The following is an 11,212-nucleotide window of genomic DNA, read 5'->3' as shown; positions in this document are numbered from 1 at the left end:
CCCCATTTTTAATGGAATTCAGGGAACGTTTAGGGGTAACGGGGGGAAGTACCCTCTCGGTAATCGGGCCCTCTACGCATGCGCACTCCTACGGGAGGGCGTGGCTAATTGATAAGGATCTGACACCGGTTAGCGACCTTGCCGTAGGCCCAAATAGGATACGCAGAAAGTAATTAATGTATGATTATGATCCAGATGTTAGATTCGGATAGGAAAAACTATGTATTAGAAATATGTTACGGTTAGCCATCTGATATCTGTGCATATGAATTGTAATCAAATGTCATGTTATGTTTCTGCGTAATTGTGTAAATATTGTTTAATTCAATTTTAATTTTGTTTTCATATTTTAATAAATACGGCCGGGCATTGTACGACCCCCGCCTCCAAAGAAGCTCCCCTCTCATGTCCATCATTAGTAAATGGGGTTTATGCGCAGGGCGGGGGAGGGGGAAGTTCGGTAGTCCCAGGCCATACAAACCAGACACAGCCCCAATCGGCCCCCAGGCTGCCAAAAGGCAGCGCACAGCTGGAACTTCGATACTGGCCCCTCGGCCATTGCCCGAGTGCACGCTTTACCAATCCGACCCTGGTCCAGACCTATTGGCTTTACCAATACTTGTTTTTCACGGCTAAGGAGACTGATATTTGGAGAGAACTATTTTTGGGGACATGTGTGTGTGCATGTGTTTTCGCATGGGGTAAGATATGGTACTTGTTCTGACGTTAAACATTAATCAAAACCAACTCGCTGTAATAGGTTATCAGAAGCAGCTGTGTGTGATTCGTCACGTGACATAGATAAGAGTAATAGCATGATGTTTCCTTTCAGGCAAACCGGAAACGCCGCGCTGTTTGTCACCCAATCCACAATGAGGAGCGGCTTACAAAAAGATAATTATCCGGAGAGATAAAATGCCCAGACCGTTCTTTTAGATGATAAACGATTGTATAATCAAACTAGGAGAGAAGGAGAATTGCAAATCAATATTCTCTGCCAGTGATTGCCGCTAATGGCCCGCTCATAATCAATGGTCAGTAATGTACAGGCACGAGCACTGCTGCTAACCGTGCGACGCGCATCCCCATGCTACTAAGCTCCAGTAGCTGCAGGCGTTTCCTGGCCATCCAGTTCATTAGTACATGTACAATATTTCGTGTATTATTCTATCCCGCCTATTTAAAGCCGATGACAATTTTTCGGTCGAGTTTGAGCTTGTTTTATATATTTCACGCATGTCATAAGTTCCTTCATTGATAACGGGGAAGGATAAACAACAAACTGGTGGTTCTGCTGCCGTTCACCAATTAAAACTAGAAATACCGCATGGGCAAAACATAAAATACGAGAGACCTTGCTTTGGGAGAGCAGCACAGGGTAAAACACTGCACAAGACTCGTATTTTCATGGAGCTATTTCCAGCCAGCTTCCTGTAGCAGCCCCTGCCCACTTGCTGTGCCATGCAGGCGCGTGGCTCATGAATTACCAAACACCGGGCTCGCCGTGACTGACAGCCACCGCAGCGCGCAATGATACGGGCGCCGTCCGTCCGCCTGGCCCATGAATTTTCAAACACCAAACCCTGGATGGACTGGACGGCTACCACAGCGCCTATGATTGGCCTTCGTCAGCCGGTCATTCCCGAAGGAGCGTTATTCGATTGTTCTGTTCCTCCAAATGCCTCCAGACTCGCTAAACGTAACCATTGCCTAAAGACCAAGACGCGACAAATGGGCAGAGGCCTCGCTACTCTGACCCTTGTCAGATACCGTAATCACGCAATGTGTTTCTCTTGTCGGACTGAGTAAAGGTTTACGACTTTAATGTCATGACATTAATCGTCACCATGGGTCTGGCCGAGGGCTCGCGCGGGCTCCGTCTGCAGCAGTCAATTGAACCATAAGGAGGAATCCGTCGTTTATAAATGAGCTGTTGTAACTGCGGGGGCTATTGGAGGGAGAGAGGATGGAGGTGAGAGGGCGGTGAACTAACATGACCTGCACGATAACCTTCTGTGGGGCAGCAGTGCCCTGATACAATTGCCAATACAATGAGGTTGAATGAAAGGGAACACGGAATGCGCGTTTGCAAAGAACATACATAATGAATGAATCCATTGTTCGAGTTCCGTTCTAAAGGCAGTGGAAGCATGCCATCAATATTTAAACAACTTAACTACAGAGAAAAAATGACCAAAATAAGTTATACAGATAAGACACTAAGATGCATTTAATGCTTCGTGAAGCTCCCTTTAGGTTCTGCTAAAGAAAAGAGACAGAAGGCAGAAACCTGTCGCGTCGCGTCGCAGTAATCACAGCGACACCAAGTAAGTTGTCGATTCTTTTATTGTATCTGCTCTGCAGCCAGCATGCTGCACGTCCTGCCTCGTCCCCTGCTTCCTGTGTGTGTGCTCGTGTTTCCCCCCTGACCGGAACTGGTGTCCGGTGACCTGTCCGGCACTCTGACCTCCTCCGAGGTCCTAGTGCCCTCGTGCCCCATCTCTCAGGACACTACATCTCCCCCTTTTGTCACAAAAAGTTACAACAGTAGCATTCGTTGGTAATCAGAAATGGGACACTTTCTTTCGCATAGTCTGTTGCAAATGTGAAATGTCGATAGATGTTATTCGCGAGATGCTGCCTAGGGTGGCAGCTCACATTTCTTCTATTAGTCTCTTTGGTCTCACAATGTCTCTCCTCGGCCTCGTCACAAGTCCTTGGCCCTCCTTTGGCCTGGCGGCTTCTTCTGTACCTGCTTCTTGGCTCTCCCTTTTTGTTGTCTCTTCGATGCCTGTCACTTGCTCTTCGTCCTTTTCTTCTTTTAGGCCTTTGAAATGGGAGCTGTTCCTTGTTATTCGTCGGCTGTCTGACTCTGCTGTTACCATTGTTCCTTTTACCTTTGTTATCGTCAGCGGGTCTTGGGCGAATGTACTGTCCGACTTCCGTTGTTGTCTCTGTCGTACCACAACAGTATCTCCTTCATGGAGGTGTGATTTGATGGCATGTCGCCTTTCGTCAGCATATTCCTTCATTTTTTTCTTGGCCGCCTCATCTTTTGCTGCCACGCTGTCGTGCCCTGGTGCTGTCAGTCCTTCTACCTGCGGCAGCCTCGTTCTGCTTGTCCTCCCTAGTACTAGCTCCGCCGGGCATTTCCCTGTAGACCCATGAGGCGTGTTTCTGTAGTCTCTCAGTATTTGGCATAGTGCTTGGCCCAGGGAAATCTGTGACAACTTCGCCCTCTGAACTGCCTTCTTGATATTTCCCATGAACCTTTCGACCATGCCATTTGCTTGCGGCCATAGTGGTGTTATCTTTCTGTGCTGTATTCCAAGGTAGGCCATGAACCTTCGAAATTCCTCTCCTGAGAACGGAGGACCATTATCCGTTTTCAGTGTCTCTGGCGAGCCCCATGCTGCAAATATGTCGTCCAGAACCGGTAATGTTGCGGCTGCTGACGTTGAGGAGACCGATCTCACAATGGGGAATCTGGAGTATTCGTCTATGATGACCAGTAGGTACGTTCCCGCGTCTAGAGGTCCATAGAAATCGGCCGCCATTGTTGTCCATACAGCCCTTGGCAGTTCCGACATCTGTAGTAGTTCTTGTCTTGCAGGTGGACCTGTCGTTTGACAGAGGTGACAGGCCGCAATAGTATCTTCTACTAGACGATCTAATCCAGGGAACCACACTTTTTCTCTCAGCAACTTCTTTGTCGCTACTATGCCTCTGTGTGACTCGTGTGCAATGTTGACCACTTGTCGTCGTAGTGAGCTTGGAATGACTATCCTGGTGCCCCGCATTACAATTCCACTGTTGGTCTCCGACAGTTCCCCGCTGATTTTCTGTAGAGCCAGCATCTCCTCCTTCTTTACTCCTGCCTTCCAAGTGCAGTTGTTGTTTACGTGCCTCCACCTTTGCTGTCTCATCGTTTCTCTGGCCGCTCGAAGAGTGTCATCTTTTGCCGTTTCTCTCTCTATTTCTGTTAGAGTTACCGGTGCCGGCGTGCTTTGCTTTAACACGAAGTTCAAGTATTCTTCTGCCATTGAGGCCTTGTTTTCAGCGTGCGGCAGGGGATGTCGCGACATGTAGTCTGCTGGATTATGTTCTTTCCCTGGTTTGTGGACAATTTTGAAATCGTAATCCATTAATCGGATGCCCCAGCGCTCGATGCGGGGCGGCATCTTTGCTGCTGGGTTGCCGTAAATTGTTACTAGTGCTTGGTGGTCTGTGATGATGGTGAACGGCTTCCCGTACACAAACATGTGGTAATGCTCGCATGCCCATACCACCGCCAAGCTTTCTTTTTCCGGCTGAGAGTACGCCTTCTCAATGTCTGTCAGGCTTTTGCTGGCGTATGAGACAATCTTCCTTGGTGACTCCTTTCCCGGCAGGTGTTGTGCTAATATTGCACCTAAACCCACTGGGCTGGCATCGACCGTCAGCTCGGTGCAAAGCAGCGGGTCGAAGTATGCGAGGTGCTCCACAGTCATCACGGCCTTCCTGATCTCTTTGAACGATTCATTGCATTGTTGAGACCAGACAAATTTCTGGCCTTGTTTCGTTAGTTCTCTCAGCGGCGTGCTCACCGTGGCAAAGTCTTGTATGTATCTGGCACAGTAGCTTGCCAGGCCTAGGAATGATCTTATTTCTGCCACATCTGACGGTGGCTTTGTATTCTTCAGCGTCTCCACTTTGCTGGGATCAGGCCTCATCCCTTTTTCCGAGAATATGTGTCCGAAGAATATCAGTTCTCTCCTCCCTAGCTCGCACTTTTCTCCATTCAGTGTTAATCCAGCCTGCTTTAGTTGTTTGCACACTTGCCTTAGGGCACTATCATGTTCTCCGTCCGATTTCCCAAACACTAGGATGTCGTCGCTGTAGTTGAAACTGTTATGTACTGGTCGTATCACCTGTCTTATTGTCTCCTGAAATATTTCGGCCGCTGACGAGATACCAAAACTGAGCCGTTTGTACCTGAATAGTCCTAGGTGGGTGGAGAATGTCGTTATGTACCTTGATTGTTGGTCCAGCTCTAGTTGGTGATACCCTTTGCACAGATCTAGCTTTGAGAATCGGCACGCCCCTGTCAACCGGCTGATCATGTCGTTCAGATGAAGTCCTGGATGACGTTCCCTCGATATTGCAGTGTTCGGTATTCTCATGTCCACACAGATCCGTATTTTGGACGTATTTTTCTTCGGGACTGCCACAATCGGTGATACCCACGGTGTCGGCCCATCTGCAGGCTCAATTATGTCTTGCTGCAGTAAGTTGTTTATTTCTTCTTCCACTTGCGGTTGTAGGTGAATTGGCACTCTCCTGTGATGCTGTGCCACTGGTCTCACTGCTTCGTTTATGTGTAGGGTGACCTGTTTGTCTTTTAGCTTCCCCAGTCCTTGCAGTATTTCTGGATATTCTTGCAGTATGTTCTCTTTTTCTGTCATGTGATATGTCATAGCCAACAGCCCCATGACTTGTGCCGTGACGTTGCTCAGCAGGCAGGGTGCAGGGATGTCCCCTTTCAGGACGTGTATTTCTTCTTGATATGTCATGTCCTGATATGTTAATGTTTCAGTGAACTTGCCCGTGTTTTCTACGGGTGTCTTTGAACCCCACGTGAACACATCTACTTTTGATGGCGATAACTTTGGCTTTGTTCTCATCTTCATGTATTCTGACATGCACATTATGTTGCATGTGGCACCACTGTCTAGCACAAATTTTGTTCTGTGGCGCCCGACGTCGATGTCTACTGTGGCCGTCTTTTTTATTTGCTGTTTCTCCACCAGCTGGATGTGTTCCTGCTGTCTTCCTTCCTTTGGTGTGTCGGACATGAGGTATAGCCGTGCTTCTCTCCCAGCCGTCGTCTGTCCGTCCGACTCATCCGACGATCCTCTCTCTTCTGTCTCCATGTGTCTGGCATGCCTGGTGCCTGTTGTCCTTGGTCTAGCTGTTCGTCCCCTCTCATTCCTAAATTGCCGGCTCATGCAGGTGCTTGCGAAGTGGTTGTTCCCGTTGCATTTTCTGCATTTCTGGCCCATTGCTGGGCAGGTGCCAACGTGTGGGAAGTCAAGGCCGCATCTGTAACATGTGACCGCTTGTTTCCTGGGATGTTGTTGCTCCCTGTTGTCGTTCCTTTTGAAATATTCCGTCATCCGATGCGCCATCGCTGTTCCTTTTTCTTTGCCAATTTGTATCTGTTTGGTATGGTCCGTGGCCTGTGCTTCTGTGCGGGCCATCGTCAGTATTTTTTCAAGTGTCGTTGGTTCTTTTAGGATGCGTGCTCTGAACTCTACTGACAAACACCCTACGATGAGGCGCGTTCTTATTGCTTCTTCATTGTCAAACTTATCAAATTCGCAGTACGTCACCAACTTCCGCAACCTTGTCGCGAAGTCGTCCATGCTCTCTTCTGGTTGCTGGCATGCTGTGTGGAACGTGTATCTTTCGAAATCAATGTTGCGTTGTGGGTCGAATTTCTCCGTGAGGCACGCTTTCGCGCCTTTATAATCTGCCGTTTTTTCACTCGGTAGTGTCATCATTAGGTCTTCTATTTCGTCTCCCGCAAGGTTGACCAGCAAATCTAGTTGTTTGCTCTCTACGACGTCCGTTGCGCGCATGTATCGTTCAAATTGTCGTAGCCATCTCTCCCATCTGATGCCTGCTTGCGGTTCCGATATGTTGAATGGCAGTGGCCTGCGGAACACAGCTTGTGTGCTCCTTGTCTCTTCGTCACCCATATCCTTCCTTTCTGTTATTTGCTAATTTATTTATTTGTTCCTTTTTACTTCCTTCTTGTCCCTCTGGTGCTATTTTCCTTCTTTGGCACCTTTTTCTTGTCTTTTCTCTTTTATTTAGACCTTTGTTTGTCAATTTTCCTTTTTGCCTGACCTTAAAATGGCCTCCCGGCCTTCCTGTGCTGCTATTGGCCCAAATTGCCTGACTTCAAAATGGCCGCCGCACTCTCGCGCGATTTCGCGCTGTTCGGGACTTTGCCTGACCCTTCAAAATGGCCGCCGTCTATCTTGGACGCTGATTGGCTCAATTCGCCTGACTTCAAAATGGCTGCCACCTCTCGCGAGAGTTCGTTGAAACTCACGCGCGAGAGGGATTTTAATCTTTCCTTCAGTTGCTTGATCAGTTTCAGTCTCGCGCTGCTCTTACTTCTCTTCCAGAATGAGTATTTTATGCAGACTAAAGGTGTTGCGATGGGGGCCAGCTTTGCACCGGACCTGGCGATCCTGTACATGGACGATTTTGAGCAGACCTTTGTGAACAACATTACTAATCCATTTAAGAGGCAAGTTGCGTACTGGAAGCGGTACATCGATGATGTCCTCATGATTTGGACAGGCAGTGATTCAGAACTCAACAATTTTTTCAAATGGCTCAATGAGAGAACAGGCGACATCCAGTTCACAATTCACAAAGACAAGTCCACCATTGACTTTCTGGACATTTCTATCAAAACCGCGGATGAGTGCCTATATACGACTCTTTACCGTAAACCTACTGAGAGAAACACGCTACTCAGATATGGGAGTCACCACCCAAGAGGCCTGCGTGATAATCTACCCTTTGGCCAGTTCCTAAGGATCAGGAGAAATTGTACACGGAAGGAGGATTTCTTCAATGAATCTGATGATTTGATTGCCAGACTGATTGAACGTGGCTACCCCAGACGGTTGGTTAAGAGAGCTCGCAAGAGAGCGTGGTTCAACCATAGGGACACGCTTTTAACTCCAAAGAATCGTACCGAGGACCCCAACAGGCTAATATGCGTTACCACCTTCAACACCAGGAGTAACGAAATTCGGCATATCATTAACAAACACTGGCATTTGGTATCATCGGAACTACATCTTCCCGAACCACCCATGCACTCTTTTAAGAAAGGTAGAAATGTCCGTGATCAAGTAGTAAAATCCTTTTTGGACACACCGCCTAAGCCAACAATCGAATCAATGTGGCAACTACCGGCACCAGTAGGCCATGTCAAATGTGGACAATGTAAAGCCTGTGGTCTCACTATTGAAACTAAAGTGTTTCAATTGAACAATTGCACGGTGCCCCTAAAAACATTGACAAATTGTAACACTAAGAATGTGATTTACGCCATTGTCTGTCCCTGCAATAAGATATATGTGGGTCAGACCACTCAGAGGATTAAATGCCGTATCCTACAACACTGTAGCAGAATAAGATGCAATACCACGGGGGCCCCCATGGTTGAACATTTTTCAGCATTTAATCACCCCCCTGAATCGATGAAATGGCTAGTTCTGGAGGCCATCACTCTGGGTATCAGGGGAGGCGACCTGGGAGCAATCCTCAACACTCGTGAATGTAAATGGATGGACAGGTTTGACTCTGTCCTCAATGGCCTTAACGAACTTGACGCTACGTATGCACAATTATCCCTGTTGAATAACACCTAGCCTAAAATATGGGGTAATCTTGACCATCCATAATCATTTGCTGCATGACACATTTTTTCCGCCCCTGGAACCTACTATTGCCTTGATTCCCTTCCAAATCTGAACTACACTCTATCTAGACATATATTGTTATCTTGTTGAGGGCGATTTATCTCTGCTTCAGAATGTAAGCTGCTTTTGCAGTCAGGTCACTACCTCGTTGCATACATTTTAAATAGGATACGTTAATGCTTGCCTCTATTTTATATGCTGCTCTATGATTTGTTTTTCATGTTCATGGTTTCCAAGCTGACGTACATTTGACTAAGTGGCTTTACCTATTTTTTGCATTAACGCACAACGCTGAAAATATTATGCTTCAATGTTGTAAACTAGAAACTTAGAGTGTAAGCTGTAACACAGCAGTTTCAATTGACACATTTAAGTGCCCTTCGCGCGCCTTTGAACGCTGTCTGTCGATCACGGGTTAACACTTTCAGTTTTGCAGCATCTGAGCTTTCAGCTGCGTTGTTACAGACACACCCCCTGCCCCGGTCCAATGGGCTCGTCACGTGCCTCTTGCTGACGTACTTGTTTTCGTCAGTTACTTAATGAGCGACCTGACACTTCCCAGGGTTAGCTGTCAGATGTTGTCGACGCTACCTGGGAGGTATGTCATGCCGCGGAGCAAGCGCGCGTCTTCCAAGAGATTGCAATTCACCGCGCTTCTCACTTTCTTTTTGCTCCACTAAGAGATTAAAAGCTGCCCCTCTTCACCTCTCCATTTGCTATTCTTCCGTTGTTGGCCACATCGTAGTTGGGTTGAGTTATAATAAGAACCATATGTAATTAGTTTCCATGCTTTAGAGCCGTTAGGCGGTTTTATATATTTTTTCAAGTTTTGATTTTGTGAAACGCTGCGAGCTTAATCTCTCATCTTCGCCTGCCTCATACTTATTGTCCGGGCTTTCAGAGGTTGGGGCTTGTTACGTGTTAAGTCCATAACACGCTGGATGTTCTTCTTAAATTTAGCGGATTCATATCCTCCAAACCCCGCAGCGCTGCCCATAGTTACCCTTGATGTCCCCTCACGGTGACTCCCTTTTTAGACATTTTTAGATACATTTGCCCCCATAGTTTTCCCGTCACTTGTGTGGGCCCTTTGATGTTTGTACCTTATTTGGTTTTGGTACATCTTCAAACTAAGTGGTGATTTGAAATTCAATTTCTTTACCCCCCCAGCGTTGGTTACTTTTGAACCACTGCCCACTGTGATTCATCACATACCGACAAGAATATTGCCATCAATAGCACCGGTTGTTCAACATTGAATGGTGAGTAATACACCATCTTGCTTTGGCCAACAGGCCCCAATTGAGACCTCATACAGATGTACAATCTCCCCTTGTTCCGTCTTTTTGTTTTTGTTTTGTTTTAGGAGCCGTTCGGGCCCACTCCACAAATAATCCAGCATGAGTTTTCCTTGCTGTTGCTGGTAAATATCATCTTATTTCTACCTCATGACAATTAATGATCCTAGAGACACACCGTATTAATACTACTCATTATCTCTAGGTGTAAGTCCTTCTTCCCTACCCCCCGCTGGTCCTGAAGAAGACCCCGCTTCCAAGATTTCCTAATTGCTGGCTCGATTAGGGGTCGAAACGTCGACGACTTTTCCCTTTGTTTAATACACAAGACTGACAGTGATTGTACAACTGCTTTTCTTGCTAATGTTATTGCATTTGTGTTATTGCCATTCGAGTGGCAGGTTAGGTCTTCAAATTCATTTTGGATGTTCTAAAACACACGACCTTCCCCTTCACTTTGTCTGCACTTATCCCGATTTATGTTGCACTTTTCACTTCACTTACACCCGTAGTAATTGAAAATGATGATTGTGACATGCATTTGTCTATTTAATAGGTTGAAATGTTGACCCTTTTCTATGCTGAATATGATTAAATGAGGTCATTTGTGTATCTCAATAAGGTGTTGTCATAACTCGATTTAAGTGTATACTCACATACTTGTGTTTTTATTAAGATAAACTGCTCCACTGTGACTGTTTTTTCATATACCAAGCTCTTACTTCTCTTAGCAGCGCCGGGGTGGGCTCCCGCAACGATGTTCTTTTCTTGCTGGGCACTTCGGACCAGGGTGGGCTCCTGGCTCCGATCTTCTTTCCGCGACCGGGTGGGCTCCGACAGTCGCCGCGACGTGTGGATTTCGATCCCGCCTCGTCGCCAGTTGTCGCGTCGCAGTAATCACAGCGACACCAAGTAAGTTGTCGATTCTTTTATTGTATCTGCTCTGCAGCCAGCATGCTGCACGTCCTGCCTCGTCCCCTGCTTCCTGTGTGTGTGCTCGTGTTTCCCCCCTGACCGGAACTGGTGTCCGGTGACCTGTCCGGCACTCTGACCTCCTCCGAGGTCCTAGTGCCCTCGTGCCCCATCTCTCAGGACACTACAAAACCCTAAAGGGGAAAGCAAACTAAAAGAGGCGATTACAGCTTTTATAATTTGGTGTCTACTTACAGTATGTGCTGAAGAAAGCATTTTGGATATTTTTCTTCAGTATTGCATGTGTTTGTATTTTTAGGTCTAGCCTATGAGACAGCTTTAGTTAATTCGCACACTATTGTGGCTTCAAAAATCATATGTAACATAAATAGTTATAAGGAGGGCCTTTTGGTCATCAGTGTTAATCCATTGGTTTTTTTAATTGTCCGAAACATTTTTCTTCTACCCATCACAGCATATAGCATGATGAAATGGGTCAGCCCACTTCCACCA

The 11,212-nt window shown here is 46.8% G+C and overlaps 1 long non-coding RNA gene across 1 annotated transcript; it reads left to right on the top strand.

Annotated features, from left to right (window-relative positions):
• The first annotated feature begins 9,657 nt into the window (after positions 1-9,657).
• Positions 9,658-10,402, top strand: LOC146821703 (uncharacterized). Its single transcript, XR_014962757.1, has 3 exons — positions 9,658-9,751; positions 9,856-9,912; positions 9,993-10,402. It is a non-coding gene; the product is annotated as an uncharacterized LOC146821703 (long non-coding RNA).
• Positions 10,403-11,212: the final 810 nt, after the last annotated feature.

Source organism: Triturus cristatus, chromosome 6 (genome assembly GCF_964204655.1).
Source record: "Triturus cristatus chromosome 6, aTriCri1.1, whole genome shotgun sequence".
Classification (NCBI taxonomy): Eukaryota; Metazoa; Chordata; class Amphibia; order Caudata; family Salamandridae; genus Triturus; species Triturus cristatus.
This window is presented reverse-complemented; position numbering and strand designations above follow the sequence as displayed.